At 38.2% G+C, this 24,427-nt stretch overlaps 1 long non-coding RNA gene across 1 annotated transcript in view; it reads right to left on the reverse strand.

The window, feature by feature from the left end:
* Nucleotides 1–24,427, reverse strand: part of LOC139032612 (uncharacterized) — a 1,302,716-nt gene that overhangs the window by 694,639 nt on the left and 583,650 nt on the right. The window lies entirely within an intron of this gene.

Below are 24,427 nucleotides of genomic sequence, written 5' to 3' on the forward strand. Positions count from 1 at the left end.
AAACCAAGAGATGATAAATAATGATTGCACTAAAACTGTAAAATTAACCCTCTAGGCTAATGAAATTTTTCAAGAACCATTGAGGAAATTAATTTCTGGTACTTAATGTTTCTTTACCACCAGTCTTTCTAGAGCTGTATTATATCTTCTAATGTGACAGGAAAAGCACATAAACACATTAGAAAGATGCAATTCAAAAAGAATTATATAGCAAGGAAAGCCTCAAATATCCTTCATTTCTTATTCTTACTGACTGATCTAGCATTGGAAAGAAAAAGGATCCTTCAATTTGGAACTTGGAGCGGCACTTTTATTTTTCATAATTTTTGATTGTGCAGCATCAAACAATGAGTTTCCATAAAGAAAATTATATGCCTTCATGAAAAATGGAAGACTTGCATCAAAATTAAATGGTATTGTGGGATACTTTGATGTGACTTATTTTATTAGTAATATAACTGGTCAACTCAAATTATTACTACAAAATTAACTTCTGAAAATTTATATAGTGTATTGGGGTTTCTAGGAATTAATAGCCATCATTTAAAAGAATACAAACTGTACTAAAATTTCCTTTATCCTGACCAATGATTCTATTTAAGTTGATATAGTTTAATCTTTTAGAAATACTGGATCAACTAAAATTAAGCAACTTTCTGTTTTTATTCTCTAAAGGAACAGTTATCAAAGCCTACAAGTAGAACTTAAGACACCATAGGCTTGTTCATGGAGCAGAACCCAACCACAGAATTTTATATCATGTGGTTGATTCTCAGCTGCACCTTCAAGTGACCTTGATGTTTGTAGCTTAGAGACAAAAGCGTTGCCACCCAAAAAGAACCAGGAAATAGCATACTTTTAAATCATGCATTAGCACTTAGCATCTGGAAATCCCAGTTGCAATGGCCAGAGTTAAATCAGTGCAGTTTTGATAGCTGAGTGCACCCAAACACAGGGAAGAAAGAAGGCCCTTGGGTTAGAACAGCATCATCACAGGCCCACCATCCCTCTCAATTAATGGAACACCAAGAGTGTTCAACAACAGCATTTCCCACTAAGATTTATGACTCGAATTACCTCATTGGAAATTGGCCTATAAATGGTAGATACTCTCTGGAACCACAACCCTGGCCTCTTCAATAATGAGGGAGGAGGGCATTGAGGAATTTCTCTAGACACCAATTTAAATTCTGTCTATCTGAGTTCCTGTTATTGATTTTTCATAAATGTTGAAATGAAAAATTTGATAACTCCAATAGGGTGGGTTGTGGATTAGGACAATAAAATAAATAAAACATAAAGCAGATATTTTCTGTATTAAGGTTTGCAAAATTTACCTTATCATGAGGGATTAGATCAGACTCATGGCTAAATCTGGAGTGCATCTATTTACTAGAAAATTGATTTTTTACCATATGTAAAACCCTATTTTCTATTGTTCTTTGCCATAAAGTTATGGGTATAATGAAGTTAATAAACCTATGCAAGAGGAATAATTTCTCAAATCACAAAAACTTTTACTAAATCACACATACCCACACAAGATACCTAATAATTTACTATGTACAGCTATTAATCAAGTTTCTAAAATGTATTTTAATCATATATTTTAGCTTAACATATTTCTCAATATTTGCATAAACATGTAATTGTATATTTTTTGATTATCCATATATATCAGAATATATCATTACTTTTAAAAACTCTAAATACACTATCATTTTTCTCTTTGTGTTGGGAAATTTCAAATCATAAACAAGTATAACATTTCCTTTAAGACTTAGTGGGCTCTTAAACATGCACATCACACTAATAAATAAGCAGATACACTCACTTATGTCTGAGTGAGGATGTTTTTTCAGATTTTCTTCTAGAATTTGAAGGCTGGGGTTTCTATAGCATGGGGAAGTGATGCATATGTTTAGGTGTATCTTTTTGAGAAAGGAGTTGCCTTTTTAAATGTCCTCTGAAGATGATGGCATCAGACCGCTATGTGACTAAGAGGGAGCCACTGTGGGCTGATTTGTAATCTAAACAGGATCCCTGAACAGAACAATGAAGCTTTATCTACAGACCTGAAGCAGGCCATATCTTCACAGGGACAGCCAGTGTGGAAGTCAGCAGAAGCCATTACTCAATATACTGGCATTTCGTAAACATGCTCAAGAGATTTATTTATATCAATAATATTTCAACAGGGGATTGAGTGAGTCTACCCAGTCCTGATCTTGGTTCTCTCATCCTCCACAAGCTACACCTACCCTCCTGTCAGCCCTAGAAAGGGAGAGACTCCTTATATTTTGTTTGCCATTTTCCTGCTAGTTTCATGGTCCACTTCTGCCTAAATGACTGTCAAATACAGACTCTAGATCTTAACTCGTTTTCTACCAATAGGACTCTAAGCCTGTATGTATTACCATTGCTTTAAAGCTCAAATAAAATGTAACTCACTATCTCCCTCTCCCCTCAAACCAGATCTCTCTCCATATCATTGACCATAAAATTGATTTTTAACCTGTTTGGTGGCAGGAAAAGATACACACACCTCTTTGATTCTCAACATCTGGCAGAGTATACTATATATTGTAAAGTCAGTAAATAATCATGAGTAAAATTATATTTTAGGGGAGGACATCTCCAATAGTAGACTTATTAGTTTCTGAAATCAGTCTTTTCACAAAGTTCCTTAACTCTGTAGCCAGGAAGTTTCCACCAACCAGGTTTCACATATCTCATGGGTGGGGATTTGATAAGCTGTTAGGCTCAGTCAGATTCAATGACTTATCTGACCCTGAAATGACTGGAATCTAGTCCAGCACATTTTGCAGTCTTTGTACTTTTTTCTTTTCATTCTGTGTTTATATCCATGCAAACAGCATGGAAAGATCACATTATGTAGCAAAATACAGAAGGACCACTAGTTTCACGTAGAAACACCCCAGAAATATTAGCTACATAACAACAAAAAAAACATACTTAACAGATAAAACTATACTTTTAAATGTTCCTTAAGACATTTCTGACCCCATTAATTTTATTTTTCTTTCAAAACTTGTCAGAAACTCATTATACTATAAGCAAATTGGCCTGTACTATATGTTCATAGGCAAAAGACAAAGAATAAGGCAAATCAAGCTTAATTCTTGCTGATGAGAAAAACCAAGATTTAGCAGAAGTTGAGTAACTACGTTTCATATGACCAACTGCTACAAGATAGGTCCTAAAAGAAAAAAAAGTTACACCTTGAAATAATGATAATATTTGGCTTCCCAGGTGGCACAGTGGTAAAGAATCTGCCTGCCAATGCAGGAGCTGCAAGAAAGGTGGCTTTGAACCCTGAGCAGGGAGGATTCCCTAGAGGAGGAAATGGCAACCTACTCCAGTATTCCTGCCTGGAGAATTCCATGAACAAAACAGTCTGGACGGCTACAGTCTATGGGGTCGCAGAGTTGATACGACTGAGCACACACATACACACAAAGATAACATTATAGACAACATGTATAATATTGAGGTAATTATAAAAGATAATTTAGCAAACAAATATTTATATATGTTTGTATTGAATGGATTATTAAAACATAATCATAAGCTCTAATACTCTATAAACAAATGTATATATATATATACATGACCAAATATTATTTTGTGTTGTATATTAAAAGTAATATTGTTTATATTTCATTTTAAATGAATTTAAAATGTTACACATAGTGATCTCTTGTCAAATATTATTAGCTTTCTATGGAAAAATATCTTTCTTTTAATAGTTATTAAAGATAGAGAACTCACTATTTCCTGAGTATATGCATTACAACTTTATACATGCAAAATTATTTTTCAATATACTCTTTCCAAATGTGCCTACTGTGAAATATACACATGCTGCTCACATATGTACTACACAAATGTGATTTAGTGAAAGAATATTTCTTTTAAGTGCCAACCCATTCAATATTTTAACTTACTTAATCAAGTTGTCCCAAAGCCTTCTCTTCTCCTTGCTAAACATGATCAGATCCTTGATACATTTAGATATTTCTTTTCTGTTTACTCTCCACTGCACATTTTGTAATTTATGAAAAATTCCTTGAAAATATAGATTCAGGAAAGTAACATAACCCAGGTGAATTCAGGACAATTGAGTACAGGGTACCATTCCTTTCTTAGTTTTATTTTAAACCCCAATTGATGAAGCTAAATCATTCCCCAAAAGTTTAAAATTACTATAAGTTATAATAGAAATCTCAAGGAAAATGTCCATTACAAAATAAATTAAGGAAAAATTCTCACCCAGAAAAAGGTTAGGTACTTTAGAATATTAGACTTGGCCTATGGTTAATAATGGAAGGAATTTTGCTTTGTATTGGGATTAAAACAATGCTTTCTGGAAAAAGAAACAAGGTTTGTTTTTTTTGTTTTTTTTGTTTTTCTTGTTTCTCTCAGTATTACCAAATAATACGGTTCCTGCCTCTGGCTTTTCTTGGTTTGTTTTCTTTTTGAATTTTAGATATGAAATGATACTACTATTCTTAAACAAAGATAACTAAAGAGCTATACAGGGTTATTAGAAACTGGAAAAGAAATGCCACCTTGCATATTGACCAGAGAACTCTTATTCTCACTCTCAGGGACTCTCACTCTCACTCTTCTTAGCAAGAAGGACAGATCCTTAGAACAAAATTTAAGAGTTTGAATTTTCTGTATAGGATAGATAATTTGCCAGTGCCTATGGCACTTTGGCATCATCACTTTTTTTTTTTTTTTTTTTTGCGTAGGATGGAAAGAAAAAAAAAAAAGACAACATAAAAATGGAATATTCCACTGAGACTTCATTGTTAAATACCAGTACTGAATTTGCCAATTCAAATAGGAAAAATTCTGAATAAAGCATGAACGTCCTTAGGATAATAAAATCCAGTTCTGTAGAGGAAAGGGAAAGTACTTTTAAAAACAACAACAAATAGTGCAGATATCTGAAAGGAACCAATCCTTCTCTTCTCTTTAGTCAATCTCAAAATGATGATTAGATGAACAAAATTGCCTCATAAAATATTCATACAATACAATTTAGAGGCAGCTTAATGAGGTGCCTACAATTCTTGCTGGGAAAAGTGACTGGAGAAGTCCCCTTAAATGACAAAGAGAGAGTTGAGAGGGGGGGTGAAGGTTATAGTTTTTCAAAGCAAACTTCTTCCTTCTTTTGACCTTCTCCTGAGCATTCTATAGAAATTCTAATTTTATACTAATGCCACTCTCAGTTTTCTTTGCCTCTTCTCACACTCTGGGACACTCTTTTATAGGAACACAAATAACCAAATTGTTCTAACCTATTGCATATCCCACTGTCCTTGTTGGTTGGGAATCTCATCAAACCACCTTGGCTCCCCAGACCATCTTCCTGAGCAGCAATTCCCAGAAACTCACACGCTTCTTACACCATTGCTTCAGCTGCACAACTCAGCTTAACAACCCTTTATGGAGAATCATGGAAAAGGAATCCACAAACCACTCCAGTATTCTTGCCTGGAGAATCCCATAGACATAAGAGCCTGGTGGGCCTGCAGTATGTGGGGTCTCCAAAGAGTTGGACAGGACTTAAAGCGACTAAGCAACAATGAAGAACCAACACTGGCCCAAGTGCTTGGCAGGTGCAAGGTAAAACAGTGCAAGTACAAGATAAAAAAAACACAGTCTTTGTATTTAAAGTGACTGACACTCATGTTGTAAACAAATAAAATGCTTTTATGAGTCATAAGTACTCTCCTCTCCTTATCTCACTATTCTGTATTTCAACAACAGGATCTAATTTATCACATGCCACTTTTAGAGAAGGAGAGGAAGCTGCTCATAAACATGTGAAAAGCTTTTGAGGGACCTTAGGAATCAGGGAGGAAAACCTTAATTTTCTTAAGTTTTTTTTTTTTTTATGTAGACCATTTTTAAAGTCCTTATTGTATTTATTTTTGGTTTTATGATTGGTTTTTTGGCTGCAAGCTATGTAGGATCTTAGCTCTCCAACTAGGGATTGAACCTTATCCCCCTGCACTGGAGACCAAGCCCCAGCCATCAGACCACCAGGAAGTTTCAATGGAGGGAGACTTTAGAATGTGGATTTATACAGTTGTCTCTCCAAATCCATGGGAGATTGGTTCCAGAATCCCACGAGTACCAAAATGCATGGATGCTCAAGTTCTTTAAGTAAAAGGGTATTTTAGTGCATTTGTACCCATACCTGTAGATAGGGAGGGGCCAACTGTGGTTACACTGATAAATTTGATAATCTTGCTTTCATGAAATTTCTATACACAAACCACAGAAAGACTTAGCACTTGACTCTCCTCTTCTACCGTCTCCTAGATGGCACTTTCTCTTTTCATCAAATCTAAATTCCATATTAAAAGATCCCCATTAATATCACTTACCAAATTTCTCAACTGCCCCCAAACATAGTCTTTTTATTAGGTCAGACCTATTTACTTATTTCCTTTGACTCTAACCTCCTAGCAGATAATACTGTTTTCATTCATGTTTGAAAATTCCAACCCTCCTTGTATAATCTCCCTCTCCCCACTCAAACACCCAATAATTTGTGGTCCACTTACAGCTCTGCTTTTTAACATCTTTCTGATGACTCCAACAACCATGTCTTTTAGGGGGCTTTTATCTACCTATTCAATTTATATCAATGATCATACAAACATACATGAGCAACTATTATACGACCAGTCATTTCAGATATATATAGGAGGGGGAGAAGTAGAAGTAGTGACAGATTTTATTCTCTTGGGCTCCAAAATCATTGCAGACTGTAACTGCAGCCATGAAATTAAAAGACATTTACTCCTTGGAAGGAAAGCTATGACAAACCTAGACAGAATAATAAAAAGCAGAGACCTTGGCTGAATTTTCTTATTTTTCATATGAGTGGGATTGCCAGACTCAGCAAGAAAAGAAAAAAGTATAATCTTAACTTTAGGCTATGCCCAGTTGAAAGATACATGTGAAGCATCAGCAGAAGCCCAGGAGCCTAGTAACTACTAATAAACACAGCTACTGACATCACCAAACTATCGGAACATCCTCTCACTGTCTAAGCCAAGTTCCCTCCAAATTTTCCTCCATTTGTAACTTGAGCAACTTGAGGTCCATTTTTAACAGAGAAGTCTATGGAATTACCTTTGCAATCACAAGAATGTCCATTAATCCTGATAGTTACAAAATTCATTGTTTTAATCTTCAAATAAATTCATGTTTATGAATCTAAGTAATAGATCTCTAATGCCTGTGCTAACCTTAGACAAATATGAAAAAATTAAAAAGATAAAGAAATGTGATGAACCATTCCTATCTTCCTGTTGATGTTTTTGGCTATGTTTGAAAGGTACATTTTGTTTAACAAACGCTTCACATTTGCTACTTGAACTAGACCAGCATTGTGCTTTCCGTAGCATTTTCCATCTGAGTGGCGTTACTTGAAATTTTCAGGTTCAATTATGGTGAATAAAGAATGAACAATTTTCCCTTATTTTCCAGGGGATATTTTGTCTCCGGGTCTGCAATAGCAAAATAAAAGCAAATGTGGGACAGGAACATTTCAGTGATGATAGACCTACTTACCTGCCCCACCGAAAGGAACTACTTCACAAAACCTGAAGCTTTCTTTTTTTCAGCTTATTCACCTCAAATTATTTTCACCTGAGATTGTATCCTTAATTATTTGCTTATATGAATAGGCTTTCTGCCCGTAAAAGATACAGACCTCCTCTTGTGTTGTATTTAAGCAGAAAAACCTAGCAGTTCCAACCACAAGGCTGAAAAGAAGGGGAAGGGAGTCATGTTTCTGGGCATACACACATGCTATTCCCCAGGCTGAAGCTGTCCATCCATGGAGAGCAAAGAGACAGGTAACTAACATACCCTTGGCCCCCAAAAGAAGTTCATTAGCCTGACTACTCAGGCTGTCACCCAAAACACCAATTTCTCTAGCAGCATCTTTATCAAAGAGCCATGTTATTTAAGACAACTATGATGTGGATGCTTTCATGATAAGGTGGATTTCTCTCAAGAACCACTGTCCATGAGTCTTTGTTTTCCTCTTAAGTCAGTTGTAGCATACTGATTTTAAGTTCAAAATCTTATAGTCTGGACTTTCTTTTGGTTTGACAGGTATTCATGAAGTGGCTCAGATGGTGAAGAATCCACCTGGAACGCAGGAGACCCAGGTTCAATCCCTGGGTCAGGAAGATCTCCTGGAGAAGGGAATGGCTACCCACTCTAGTATTCTTGCCTGGAGAATTCCATGGATGGAGGAGTCTAGAGAGCTACAGTCCATGGGGTCACAGAGTTGGACATGACTGAGTGACTAATACTTCATGATTGTCAACTATTTTATTTCTTCTACTAACAACAAATTTTCATTTTTTAGTGAATGGAAATGAAAATAATAAGATATCTAAGAACAAACAATCTACCTATTTTTCTATTTCCCCATTTCTGTGTGATCATTTATCTGTTTTGATGCATATATTATTTTTCTCAAGGCCATAACATTTGTGAAAGAAGACAGAAGTACATAAACGTGGGGAGATTTTCTCCAAGTCTGAGGAAATTAAGATTCTCTGGTGGACTGTTTCCTTGATTCTTCAGACAGAGAAACTATCTTCCATGATTTCATGATTTACATAAAAAATGTAATCCCCAAGTACTCAATGTCTCCTTAGTAATCCATTATACGTCTATCTTCATGGATATATTTTATTACTTTTTAAACTGATTGACACAATCTGACAAAAGGGTTCAACCCTTCCAATACACAACATTTGAGGGATCTTACTTGAAGGCTTGTCTCAACCCACCTCATGCACAATCCTTCACAGGTTTCTACTGCTGCTAAGATAAAATACTTCTTGGTTATGCCTTTCAAATTAGTTCACAATACAAAAATATCAGTGGATAATGATGTCAGCACATTGGCATTAAGCTCTGGGCTTATTCTATCTGTGTATCTTTCAGCCACCAGTAACTCTGGGGTCACTGGAGTTTTCCTCTGAAAAGAAGGTGATCAGAAGCAAAGAGCACAAAACCATTCTTCTGTAACATTCTACACTTTGAGCCACTGATTTCTAGGGCAAACTGGGCCTCCTTACTCTCTACTGTGTAGTCGCTCCGGGCTTCCCTGGTGGTTCAGTGGGTTAAGAATCTACCGGCAATACAGGAGACACAGAAGACTCGGGTTTGATCCCTGGGTTGGAAAGATACCCTTTGGAAGAGGGCATGGCAAGCCACTCCATTATTCTTGCCTGGAGAATTCCACGGACAGAGGTGCCTGGCGGGATATAGTCCATATTGTCACAAAGAGTCGGACATGACTGCAGTGACTGACCACAAACACACTTAGTCACTCCAGCTAAAGTCATCTAATCATGTGGCCCCAGTTACCACTCCTCTGCTTATTCATGGCCCATCCACACCAGAATCACTACCTCAAACTCCGTCCAGAAGACCACTCCTCACATCTCCAAAACAAATCGCTCCCTCCTTTGAATCCCCATCTGTTTCTTTTGGCACTTGACCTACTTCCTTGTTGTATCACAACCCCCTTTGAATCTTCTTATCTGTCTCCCTACATTTTGAGCTTCTTGAGAAAAGGAATTATTCTTTACTTCTATCTGTGTAAATTTCATACATTGCAGACAAGATATAATTTGAATTTTAAATTATAATTGAATTTTAAAAGCTAAGATTTTAATTATGAAAATATTATAAGGGCTTTATTATAAAAATTGTGAAAATATTCTAGAAAATTCAATATACTGAAATACAACTTTCAGTTACAGCAGGCTCTTTTCCTGTTTTTCTCTTTCTCTTTTTAGAACAGACCCCCAAATTCAACAAGTTTTACCTCAAACTTTAACTCTTTTAATTTTCTCAGACCAAGTCATATCAGAGTTATTATTCATCCAATTTCAATGGGTACTGGCATTGTAATTACTGTACATGGTTACAAATACTGTCTCATTTAATTTTGGTTATTTCCAGTTAAACAACAATGTATCATTAAAAAATAGCCACCCAGTCTAGACCTAATTTTATGACAAAGAGTATATACTCTATTCTATGTGCCTTCATTCTGGGTTGGAGCTTGTGTATTAGACACATCTGCTCCATGAGAGTAACAGGTGCCTAATGTCTGCAGGGCGTTCCTTAGCTTCTCATCTCAAAAAGTCTTCCCTCTCCTTTTCAAAGCCTCATTTGTCACAGTGCATTTTTAAAGAAGATGGTTGAAAGACAAATAATTTGCCTATGACACTTTCCAACTCTTAAAAGCAACACCACATTGTTAGAGTAAAAGGTGACATATATTTTGTCAATTTCTCAAAACACAATCCTAAATGTAACCAGAACTTGGTGAATTTAAAATTCTTCAATGTATGACAAAAACCACTGCAATGATGCAAAGTAATTAGCCTCCAACTAATAAAAATAAATGGAAAAAAAAAAACCAAAACAAACAAAAAACCAAAACAAACAAACACTTTTTGTTTCTTAAAGCTCAAAGGGTCCTTGGAATAAGATTTATGCTCAACTTCAGAGGGTCAAACCTATTTCTTGAAATCAGAGAGGCAAAACAAATGACTTCAGATTTCAACTGCATGCAAGTGTTCAAGATTTAGCTCTTAGCACTTCCCTGCTAGTTCAGACCACCTCTGTCTCTCTGGTTGTCTACTTCTCCAACTAGTATGAAAGCCATATTCCCAACTGAAGCAAACCTGAAACACACAGGAAATGCTGTCAAGCAAACCCTTTCCATATCAAGGAAAAGAAGAGGTCTCATTGTGGAATTTGCATTTTTCTGGTTTTCGCCCAAAGTATAATGATTGAAAATGTTCTTATAGGATAAAGTAACATGATTCATAATAAGAGCATGTTCACACAGCAAAAGCATGCTGAAAGGCATATGCTCGTATGTTGGGCTGGATGACGGCCACCACCATGGTGGCTGTGGGCGTCTCTCTTTTTGGCCACATACTTCACACACCCAGTACGTGGACTGTTCCAGCACAGCACACATACCCTGTTGTGACTTACTGCTTAATTATGGCTCATATTCCTAGCATATGCTTCATACTGTCAACAAAAGAAAAAAGCCTACTTCAATTTGGACCAAATTTAGTGTCTTTAAAATATTCAAATATGCTGTTTTACAATAACATATGGCCATGAACAATGTTTTTCTTTTTTTCCCTAACAGTATCTCTCTTTAAAGATAAATCATGTATTCTAAGATTAAATTAAATAGGTCCTGCTGTTAGAGAAAAATGTTTTTGTGCTTCTGCTTGGCTTTCTATATCTGTGTTTATTAAATCTTTAAAAACTTTAAATAACTCCATGATAAAATTCAGGAATATGAAAAATGTTGTGTTTATATTATAATGGATTTTAGTATATTAAGAAGCAACATTCAACCAAATGACTCTATCTGCTAGAATAATAGAACTGGGCTTTAAGGTGGTATTGTATGCCAAATTGATTTATCAAACAAAATTCTTAGATTTGCAGTCACTTCTTAAATCCTGTCTAATTTCCTTTCTTATCCTAGCAGCGAACTAAGGTTTGTTATTGTTGTTGTTTAGTCGATAAGTCACATTCAACTCTTTTACGACCCCATGGACTGAGGCCCGCTAGGTTCCTCTGTCCATGGGATTTTCCAGGCAAGAATATTGGAATGAGTTGCCATTTCCTTCTCCAGAGAACTAAGGTTGGTCATAGACATATGGCCTTCTGAGAATCAGCGAAGGAAAGGCATCTTTCTAACACTTCATAAAATTTACAAAATTGTAGATTTATATTTCATTTTCAATTTTTAAATGTCCTTCCACAACAATGACCTCCCATCAATCTTACAACAAACTCTAGAGGTAAGCTGATCCAGAATTATCACATGTCACAGTTTTGTTCTCACTATTCCTGCTCCTACATGTTTCTAGTTGACACTTTCTTGAAACACACCATCTAAATTAGATCTATCCTTTTTTTTTTCCCCTCTCTCAGAGCAGTGAGTTTATTTCCTTCAGGGCAGCAGCGGCAACTTGTAATGATGTTATTTAAATATTCATATGCTTATTTATTTGACAGTTCCCTCACCAGAATATAAGATCTGTGAGGCCACTATGTCCTCAGAGCAGTCGCTGGCTGCGATAAATGAATGAATGCAACTAAAGAAGTTTCCTGTTATGTCTAAGGTCATACAACGGACTCATCTCAAAATAATAATTGGAAGAAACTACAGTGGGGACCCAGTCTGGCTCACTCTTTTTGCCATGACTTTCATGCACAATTACCTTGAGGACAACTAAGAATTTTCACGTGGCCCTTCATAATCTGTGATCATACTAAAGACCTACTACAGGAAAATTAGCTTAAGTGTGGTAAATGTTTGCCAAAAGACAGAATAGGTCATAAAAATCACCAATTTCAAATATATAAGTATTTGGAATGGACACATTATTTTTGTTTCAGAATTATTCCTTTGTGTTTGAATTGTGCTGCCACCTCGGATTATAGTTAAGTAGAAAACAAGAGTAGGCAACTACCTTGAGAAGTCATTGTGGCCTTTTCCTGCCCTATTATTAGCATCCTGCTGTGCTGGAAAAGAACAAATTGGAAGCCAACACACATACTAGTCTATGTTTCTGCATATTTAAATATGAATTCCATCTCTATGCTTTAGAATACATCATATACTATTAATGAAAAAAATACCCATTGCAGCAATTACGCCCTAAAGAATATCCTAGGGACCGAAGGAACAAAGACAGCATTCCGAGCAAACATCTTACTTTTATAGATTATCTTACTTAGATAGGAGAAGAACACTCTTGGAAGGCTTAATACAATTTGTTTTAAAAATGCTAAAATAATAGCTTGCTAAGATATGAAACATTATGCACTTGTTCCTTTTTAAGGCTCTATTTTATTTCAAATAAGATAATTTGCAATATTAATTATATAGATGGTAGAATAATTATTATTCCACATAAATATTGAAAGATTATATAAATTGGCATTTTAATAGGATTATCTTATAAATAAAAGACATTTAATCAAATGGCTCTCTTTGATATATACTGACCTTTATTATTAAAAAATAAGTTATATAATTAGTCTAGCATCATCAAGAAAACAAGTATTATAAGTAAAAATACAACAAAGCCTTTTCTTTAATAATAAACAAAATGCATCTCCTCTTTAAATAATTTTTTTCTGTTTTCCCAGCCTATAATTAGAGTATAAATATGCCTCCCATCTCTAAAAATACTATTTTTCTACTGAACCCAAATCACTCTTTATCCAGTCTGGCCGCCAAGGCCTTTTACCCCCAAATACCCACAAGCTGATGTCACGTGGGTGACCCTGTGAGAGGCAAGTGGAGAACAGTTTCAAAGACAAAGTGGGCACAATGGGAACCATTCGAGGCCTCATGTTCACTTGTCATGCAATGTCAAGTGTAAATACTGACGCCAAGTAGCCGTAAACCTGAAGTCCTGTTGCTCTGTTGCTTGGCCGTGTCTGGCTCTGTGACCCCGTGGACTGCAACACTCCAGGCTTCCCTGTCCCTCTTTCTCCCAGAGTTTGCTCTAACCCACGTCCCCTGAGTCAATGGTGCCATCTAACCATCTAATTCTCTGCAGCCCCCTTCTCCAGAGGACAGCACAGTATGGGCTTGAGGCTGCAAAGTCACAGTCCCTCTGCATTCAGAGTCCTGGGACTTGGTCTGCTTGGCTAATAATTGCCCACTTCTCAAACAGTGAAGCACAGGGTGAGCAATAATCATGAAGATGTTTACAAAAAATCTACTACCAGTGGGCACTTGCTGAGCCTGCTGCTGGAAGTAGCAGAACTCTTTTTCTCCCTGTCCCATTCCTTTCTGCTTGATAGGGAAGAGAAAGATTTATAAGGACATTTCTCAGAGTTTAAGGAAAAATGGCACTCGAGCTAACTGATTTATGGAAACCTGCCACTGTCACTTAGACACAAGTTTGTGGTGAAGGAAATAAACCTCAAACATGCAAATGTCACTCTGGAGAATGTATTCAGGATATGTCTCTGCCTTGAATGGTAGGGGAAGTAGGGAACTTCGGTTAACTGTTCTTCAAAACAGAAGTTCCTCTATTTTACTATATATTCACGTGAAAAGAAACCTCTACACTCTCTTGATGAAATGCATACAGCTCCATCTCACAGGTTAACTGGCACTCTTGCTGGGGTAAGCCACCCTGCGATCCAAACTGACTTCTTACCTCCATCGCCTACTTTCGCGATTACTGAGTACAATATGCCTACAGTGAGAGGCTACCTTTCATCTGAGAACAACAGAAAACGCTTCTGAAGAAATGTATTAATGGCTTTTCCACCCAGGGATTAGAAGAGCAAAGGCCTGAGATACCGCGTAACTCTTCTAGGCATGTCGCCTCTTGTGACCCTTATTTGGCTGGGGAAAGGCAGCTGTTAGTTACACAAGTGCTTTTGTATGATGTTTCAAGCACAGATAATGCAACCTGAATATGTGTGGCAAACAATACAAGACGTTGGCTTCCCTCTTAATGGCATGGATATAAAATGCAAAAAATAAGGATGCGTAGACCTCCCACAAACCATTCAGTTGGCCTTTTCTGTGTGTGTAAGGGAAAACAGAGTTGGTCTCGAGCATATTGGCAGAGCTTTGCACAGCTGGTTGCAGGGCCTGCCTTTCTGCCCAGTTCTGCTCACACAGCCCCTCCCTGGATAAAGACCTTTATCCCGCCCTCCCCTTTGTAGGTTTCCCTTCCAAAAGCAACAGTTACACTCTGCCCCCTTTGACCCCAAGAAAAGGCCAACTTACGACCTTCATCGCGTCCTTTTTTGGGTTGTGACGCTGACCAGAATTTCATACTAAGTATCTCCCCCTTTTTCCCCATTTAAAAGCAGACCCAGAGCTGAGAGGTAAAGTGTGAAGATGATAAAGAGCTTGAGTTCTGGGCTTAGAATGGGTTTCACATATACTTTAGCAGATACACGGTTTTGGACAAGTTACCTGTTCAGGTAGTTTTAGCAACTATTCATAATGTTTTTGAATATAATTTTCCAGGCAAAGTGCACAGCTTCTGCTTTGACACATTTAAAGTGGTAAGTGTCAGCTTTTTATTGATAAGAACATTTCATTAAAGTGTCTCCAACTGGGAGCTAACCCTGTCCCTTACTCATTCTATATATTTGATACATCTTTTTCCCCTTAGAATCTAGATTTCCTTTTGAATATAACTAGATAGAACACCGAATAGAGAAAGACTGAATTAACTATAAGGTATTCCCAACCTTAATTATTTCAGAAAGTCTCAAAATCTAAGTCAGGAGGAAGAATACCTTCACCCCCACAGAGGACATAACACCTTTTCTTTTTTCAAGGTTAATTATTTTTTCATCAATATGACACTTTCAGAAGCAAATGCTCTTTAGGCAACACAGTGCACTTGTTATAATCAAGTGTTCAAAAACATGCAAGAGAAACATGGGAAAGAAGTTACCCAAATAGGGGATTCCTTCCCAGAGAAGGTGATGTTTGAGCTCAGTTTTGGGTAAAAGCATGTGAACATGCAGATGGGGCAGAGGCTGAAGAAGAAGATTAATAATAGAAGACACTGCCAGCTCTGAATAAATCACTGTGTGTATGGAGGAGGTTACATGACAGGAGTGCAAAAGTAGACAGGGGCTAGATTATAGCACACTTATTTTGTGCCCAGAGTTCACTCACTACGGTAAATCCCCAATTCTTGGTTTCTCTCAACTGCACTATCACCCCGTCTCCTTTGACAATGGCCTTAGAAATTATTATTTTTATTCCTCACTCTACTTTTCCTCTCCCTCACATGTCCACCATATAAAATAATCCACTAAGTAGACAGGCAGTGTGTTGTCTCAGAAGGATGCTGCAGTAACAGAGAGCTTGCCTGCCATGGTCAACCGAATGTATGAATGAGGTCAAGGTGCTTAAACTTTCTATGCATTTATTTCTACTGGTATACAGTGGGGATAGTTATAGTACCTTCCTCATGGGGTTATTATGAGGAAGAAATGACCTAACCATGGCTCATAGCAAATACAGAGCTATTTAGTGAATTAAACAAATAATAACAAAATTATACTTCTTTCTAGGACCTGATTAAGAAAACTGCAATGAATTCTACCAAGATGAACTTGAACCTGCTATCTTTAATTTCTTCTGAGTTGATGTCAAAATCATTTAACATCTGCCCTGTACACATCATGTATACAGGGAAGAATATTATAAATGATCTATCCCATGAGAGCTCCTAGTTAAATTTATCCCACCAATTATGCTTAAAAAATTTCTGGCTCCTTCTAAATTCCATATATATGTGTTAGTATACTGTAATGGTCTTTATCTTTCTGGCTTACTTCACTCTGTATAATGGGCTCCAGTGTCATCCATCTCATTAGAACTGATTCAAATGAATTCTTTTTAATGGCTGAGTAATATTCCATGGTGTATATAACGATAACCCTATATGCAAAACAGAAAAAGAGACACAGATGTATAGAACAGACTTTTGGACTCTGTGGGAGAAGGCGAGGGTGGGATGTTTCGAGAGAACAGCATCGAAACATGTATATTATCTAGGGTGAAACAGATCACCAGCCCAGGTTGGATGCATGAGACAAGTGCTCGGGCCTGGTGCACTGGGAAGACCCAGAGGGAGCAGGGTGGAGAGGGAGGTGGGAGGGGGGACCGGGATGGGGAATACATGTAAATCCATGGCTGATTCATGTCAATGTATGACAAAACCCACTACAATATTGTAAAGTAATTAGCCTCCAACTAATAAAATAAATAAATTAAAAAAAAAAATTTCTGGCTCTTCCATCTCACCATTCAGTCAATGACTGTTGAAAGCCTGCTAGATACACTGGCCTGCATGGGTACGGGTAACAAGCAGTAAAGACAACAGTCCTTGCCATCAAGGGGTTGATTCCAATCAAACTGCCCCTTCATCTCTTCTTGCACTCACACTATATTGATAGTGCAATGCTAAGCCAAAGGGGCCTCTTGTGGTAATTATTATTATTATCGTATTACACAGAGGAGGAAACTAAACTGTATAAAAAAATGACTCTCCGCAACCAATCGACCTGGAAATTGTGGGTGAAGTGCAGAGGTGATGGCAGCAGGCTCCTAGTGTGGGCCCTGCAGAAGGGCTCCCCCGACAGTGAACACTTGCCATGAATAGTGCTGCTGGCAGCAAGAACATTGGGTATGGAAGGCACTGGGGATGACTGATGCCAACAAAGAAACTGCAACAACACGAATTCATCTTCAGTCAACGTGTGTTCACTGAAGAACGCGAAGGTGCGCGGTATTGCATTGATTACTGCTTCACTGAAACAGTGAGACACCAGCAGTTACGAGCACAGGCTATATTCAGTATTAATTGATAGATAATTACATGGTACCTCATGCATTACTCACTGCAGCATTATGAGGTTGAAGTTATTACCCCTGCTTTCCCTGGGAGGTTAAGTCACTTGCCCAAGACCCTGTAGCTGGGTGGCCCACTTGCGCAACATAACAACATTTCATCAAAATAATTACTTCCTACCTGTACCCACAGCAGCATAAAGTAAGTAAAAATAAGCAGTTTCCATGCTGCAAAAAAACTCAGGCTACGGAAACAGTGAAACATGACTAAACTTTCCAAGTTATCCAGTGTAAATTACATTAATCGAATCTATTTCATGGACCCACATACGTAGTATGGCTGCCAACTGTCGCTGGCGGCAGGGGGCAGGGTACCGTCGTTAGCGCTATCATGTCACGCGTGGGAATTCACAACCTGTTCAAGGATCTGGCCTCTTTAAAGATGACATCAGATAGTAACAAACAGCAGTCACAGTAGCCTAACAGACTGGCTCATCTGGACTTGGAGATCTCAACATGCATCTTTTTTTCCCTATCCTAATCATGTTGACATTTGTTTCAGAGATTACAGAAAGAGAAATGGCAAACAGCATCTGAACCAGGAAAGGAACCTCGAAACAGCTGCTAGCCGCCCAGCAGCTGTCTTACAAGGATCTGGAAGTACTGTTCGCCTCTCCCCACCTCGCACCAGATGCCATTCCTTTAAACAGCAAGTGATATGGGAGATGCTGAGGCAACAACGAATATCTTAGTGGTTGGGCAAACGTCATCACTGCTCACAGGGCTCGCATCTCAGAGAAACGGGGTGAAATTATATCATGTGTCCTGACATACGCTTCACTGTGGACCTCTCCCCATTTTTGTGCAAAGGCTGACAGCTATCTCTGGAAAACAGAGGGCAATGAGGTAGATACTAATCTGATTTATATCCTAAAAGGAGGGGCATCTGTTACTCTTGCATTCAACCTGCACCAAAGCAGCTAGTGGTGTAACGAAGCTAATCACAGGAAACTAGTTTGGCTTTGTGTGTGGTTGCTAATTCGGTAGACTGCAAATTTTCCATAAAGAGTTATTTACATCTCACTAACCACTAGGTTCACACCTGGGGTGGGCAACACCTGGCAGTGTGCTTAATGAGTTCACCACTGTTTCCAAAGAAAATGCTGACATTAGTAATTGTAATGTTACATTTATTGCGAGAAAAGTACAAACATAAATGCGGTGGATTAGTAAAGGTCACTGCAATCTAACTCCTTTCGGTGCTAATGTAGCTTGACAGTATTTGCACGCCAGGAAGGAGAAGGGGAGAAAAGCCTCCTGTGATAACGAGATCTTTTATGGCACTGCCTGATTGCATAAAGGCACCTGCTCAGGTGATTCTGCCCTCAACGATGCTGTTGGCATTTTCCAAAATGGCACCTGAGTTTCTGTCATACTCTATCCGGTTTGTCACTAAATTCAACTGATGATTTTCTCCATATTTCTCAAGTCAGTCCCTTAATTTCCATTTTATGTTCTGCCACAATCCTGGAGTGACCTGACACAATGAATTACAGCAACTGGATCCAATAGAGTGAACTAAAGAAGGAAAAAGTGACCAACTGTGCATGATGCTGTGACTAACCCTGAAACCCATGAATGATTTTTGGACTCCAGTTAGGTACCCAGGCCAGCAGGTATTTTTTACTCCCCAAAAGCTGATGATTTAATTAAGGAGACAAAAAGCAGCCCTATATTAATAATGAGGACTGATGCTGAAGCTGAAACTCCAATATTTTGGCCACCTGATGCAAAGAACTGACTCATTGGAAAAGACCCTCATCCTGGGAAAGATTGAGGGCAAGAGGAGAAGGGGACAAGAGAGGATGAGATGGTTGGATGGCATCACTGACTCAATGGACATGAGTTTGAATAAACTCTGGGAGTTTTTGAATGACAGGGAGGCCTGGCCTGACTGCAGTCCATGGGGTCACAAAGAGTCAGACATGACTGAGCAACTGAACTGAACTGAATAATGAGGAAGGGCAGTGCTTGCTATCTATGACATAAACTGCTTGGATGATCTTTAACAGGTGAATTAAGAGCAGAATGAGGTCATCCCTGAGTTTTTACTCAAGTTTTGAATTTCTTAAAACTCTTAATCCTCAATCTCAGTTTTTGTTCCAATAAAGCAAACATACTTTACACTCCCACACACGACTCACTCCCTTGCACATCCTGGGATAATACCCACTGCAAGTGATACACCCCTTCTTGAATACTGTGTTTCCTTTACCAAGGCACACCTTCACTTTCATCATAAATATCTTAAAACTGCCTCTCATCCTCAGAGACGCTTATTCCTCCTTACCTGGTTGCAGTCCTTTAAATTCACTCCAGGAGCACCATGTATTTTATATTGTTGCCATCTTCTATAGAATGAGTTCTGTCAAACTCTTAAACTTTGGAACTGTTTTTATTGATGTAATAAAGATAAGTGTGCTGGGGCCAAGTCTGAGTGTGTCTGTTCTTGTGTATGGAGCCATGGACAGGAAAACCTTACTGAACCGTTTTCCCTTGGCACCTAAGGCAGCTGTGCCCCCATTGCGTGCACACCCCACTGATGGTGGGCACTCAGAATCAGCGGCGGCCTCCCCCCGACTCAGCAGGGTGACGGGTGCATGTGTGCCTGTGGAGATGCGATGCTGCCTTTGGTAGGAACACTTCCCACACTGCACCCATGGGGCTACTCCTGCCCCACTCACGGTCTTCTTGTTAAAGTCATGCACCCTTTGGCAAAATACGTCTAGAGAAAAGCTTCTTTCAGAATAACCAAGAATAACCCCACAACATTCCGTTTGAGAGTTTCTCACTTTGTCTCAGCAAATTCTCGCACTTTTGGTCAGATGGTGGAGGCAACAGCTTTTTCTTATTACACCCCCTGTGTTAGGCCAGCAGCCCCAGCGTCTCACATTTCATGAGATCAGTGGGCTAGTAGACATATGTGGAATTCACAGAGGGGTCTTCCTGGAAGCCCCTCACAGCTCCCTCCTTCTCTGGGGAGCAGGCAATTGCATGGTTTCACAAATACTGAATAAGTTTCCAAAAATGTTATATATAAACATATAATCCGTAGAAATGATATAGATGATGTAGGGGGTGGGGGCACACTTTTTACAGAAACTTAGCAGAAACTTAGGCCCTCCTTTTTCTGGGATGTGAGAGAAATGGCTTATTATATACCTCAAATCCCAATGGTTGCCCAGCGTTGATGCTTCTGACCTTTAAGAGCCCTCGTCACTTACTCATCACTCCATGCTTTTCTTTATAAGAGTCCAACAGATTGGGCAACAATTCCAAATTAAAAACTTCCTTAGGGCTGTTCCGGTAAGCAGCCTGAGGTGACTCCTAAAAATGGTGCGCTAGTCACTCAACCCAGAAAACCCCACAAAGTCGTTCAAATCTTCGTGTTCACTTTAAGAACACTCGTGAAACTGCCCAGGCCATAAAGGCTATGCATACCCAAAAAGCCACCAAGTATCTGAAGGCTGTCACTTTAAAGAAGCAATGTGTCCATTCCGTCGTTACAATGGTGGAGTTGGTAGGTGTGCACGGGCCAAACAGATGGGCTGGACACAAGGTCAGTGGCCCAAAAAGAGTGCTGAATTTTTACTACATATGCTCAAAAACGCAGAGAGTAATGCTGAATTTAAGGGCTTAGATGTAGATTCTCTGCTCATTGAGCACATCCAGGTGAGTAAAGCCCCCAAAATGTGGTGCAGGAATTAACAGAGTTCACAGTCAGATCAATCCCTACATGAGCTCTCCCTGCCACAGTGATGATCCTTTGCTGAAAAAGAACAGATTGTTCCTAAACCAGAGAGAAGCTTGCACTGAAGAAAAAGATATCCCAGAACAAACTGAAGAAACAAAAACTCATGGCCTGGGAATAAATGCCGCAAAAAATAAATGCAAATAAAAGTAAATAAATAAACAGAAACCTCCTTAGGAAACTGCAGTCCTATGCTACAACCTTGAATTTTTTCTCACACAAAAGTGCAACTGATTCGTTTTTTAAATATCTCTTTCATTCTATGCCACTACAGAGGACTTTTCTTGTCCTTTTACTTGTCCAGGGTCCTCTGCTACTGTTCATACTATGCTGGATATATGCCCAAACATCCCACTCCTGGACATTTATCCAGAGAAAGTCCATTCAAAAAGATATATGACCCTCAATGTTCATAGCAGCACTATTCACAATAGCTAAGACATGGAGCAACCTCAATGTCCATCAACAGATGAACGGATAAAGAAGATGTGGTATAAACATACAATGGAATACCACTCAGTCATGAAAAAGAACAAAATAATGTCATTTTCAGCAACATGGATGGACCTAGGGACTGTCATACTGAGTGAAGCAAGTCAGACAGAAAAAGGCAAATATCATATGACATTGCTTATATGTGGAATTAAAAAAATGGTACAAATGAACCTATTTACAACACAGAAGTAGGGTCAGAGATGTAGAAAACAAACCTACAGTTACCAAGAGGATAGGTGGGGGAGGGATAAGTTGGGAGATCGACACTGATGTATCCACCCTGCAATATATGTAAATTAGGTAACTAACAAGGACTTCCGTATAGCACAGTGACCTCTGCTAGTCTGTAATGGCCCTTATGGGAACAGGATCCAAAGCAGAGTGAATATTTATACACATATATCTGATTCACTTTCTGTACAGCAGAAAGTAATATAACATGGTGAATCAACACTACTCCAGTAAAAATTAATTTTAAAAAGTACAATTTGAAGTTCGCATTTGAGTGTAAAGGATTTAAATGTCATTTCCTTAAAGCTGTAATATCTCAGGATGTCATAAATCAAAGTTTGGCAACTACTGATTTAGAATTTAGGATTAAGAGACACTGGATCTTTGTGGCCTTGGCATTATGCATAGAAAATCACCAGCACTGAATAAATATGATTAGCTAGAATAACCCAAGAATTTGTACAAACTACCTTAAAGTTTATATTTTGCCACAATTAGTTTATAGAAAGTATGAGGTTAATTCACTTTTTTAATAACATTTTCAAGCCATTATAGAATAACCATAACCAGTGGGCATTAATTTTTAACAAGGTATCTATAGTCACCTATTTATCATTTATAACATGGATGGCAAAAGCATTATCAAACATTTATTAAGCATTTATAAATAACTTTATCCTACTTCTAGCATGTATTATAAATATATTATTAATTCTTTCTAAATTATTGATAAGACATCCCTGAAACTGAAAATGAGGGTAACATTTATTATGTAAATGACATTTTGTCACCCTTGAAATCTCCATCCTATGCAACTATATGTTATCAGTGGAAGCCATGGGCAGAGGTGAGGAAATAATATTTCTCGTGGAAACATATTTAAGTTAGCACTTGACAAGGATGATGCATTTAATATAAACTTCATTGGACCAGCTTTCTAAGATTTCAAACCAGAATTCAAAGCGAAAATTCTATTACCTGACCAGGTTTTTTGAGAGAGAATTGAGTGCTTTTTGATCACTAAGTGATACTGGATAGATACACGGGTTAATATACTATGTCTTTCATCTATTTCGCTTATTTGCAACATATGCCATGTAACCACTCAAGAGAAAACGGTCATTGCACTAAAATGGTATAATGATACATGGCAAACCTTCCAAGCCACGTGATTATTACTAGAGCATAAGAGAAGCAGTACACTTTTAGGACACGACTGAAATACTTCAGATACTTGGGGGACTGACTCAATAGTCTTCCTCTTAGGCTATAGATTAAGGGTCACAATGGCCCCAAGGAAAAGAGCATCACACCTACTTAGATCTAAGTCAGTGTGCTACTAGAAGGTGAGATTGGAGACATATGGCCACCAGGTTGCCAAACACGAACCGCACAGTCATCAGAACCAAAGTTAAAATAGTAGTTGAGTTCTAGAATGACTTTCATGTTCTCTGACCACTTGAAGCCCCTTTAGACTGCTTTTCCTTGCCTGTTTCCTATTCCATGGATTCCCAGAGAGCTGTTCAAAAACTCGGAGTTAGCAGAAATCTCTATGCAATCCAGAAACATGAGACAAAGCAAGCCCCTGCCCTCAAAACATTTTAAAATCTTAAATGTGAAAGATGCTTATCAGAGCGAAAACAATTCATTATCTGAGTCAGGATTCACATTAAGAGAAAACATTTATTTTCATGACTTTCATAAAGCACACTTCTGGAAACTTTAAAATGTGCTTTCTAGTTGTTGATCTATTTCTGTAAGTAAGCTTTAGCTTCACACTTCTGGTGCATTATTGTCCTCCCCCATTTAACAGAGAAGTTGGGAGAATATGTAGAATGATCCAAAATATCTGGAGTAAACATGACTAGGAAAACTAAGCCCAAGACCTCAAAAAGTTGCCATGTAACATTGAGACTAAACAATGCTCAATATGTCATAATATATCCCAAAAAATGCCAGCAAAGCTTTAGGAAATACAGGTCTCTCAGAATATGGCTGCATAAAAATTAAGTTGCTTTTGCTTCCACATTAAACATTTTAAAGTATTCTTTAAGATACTATCATGGTGGTGATATCATGGCTTCTAAGTTTTCACCTGATTTTACCTAGACTTTTTTTTTTCTTTGTAAGTGGGGGTGAGGAGGGGGGCCTTGTGGAGCTGATGAAGTCCATCCTCTTTTCCTCCGTCCACACACATACAACCAGCGGCTTCTCAGTGCTGTCTCTGCTTGGACAGAGGATGGCATTGGAGGAGTAAATGAGTAGCTCCTAAACAGGGCGGCAAACACGCCTGTATGTAGTTCATCAATATGTACAGCACGTGCTCTGCCATCCTGGTGACTGTCCCTCATCCCTCCTAGGGTCACATCAAGTGAACTGTCCCAATCTGAGCACCAGTGAGTGATCAGCGCAGG

This window comes from Odocoileus virginianus, chromosome 32 (genome assembly GCF_023699985.2).
Source record: "Odocoileus virginianus isolate 20LAN1187 ecotype Illinois chromosome 32, Ovbor_1.2, whole genome shotgun sequence".
Classification (NCBI taxonomy): domain Eukaryota; kingdom Metazoa; phylum Chordata; class Mammalia; order Artiodactyla; family Cervidae; genus Odocoileus; species Odocoileus virginianus.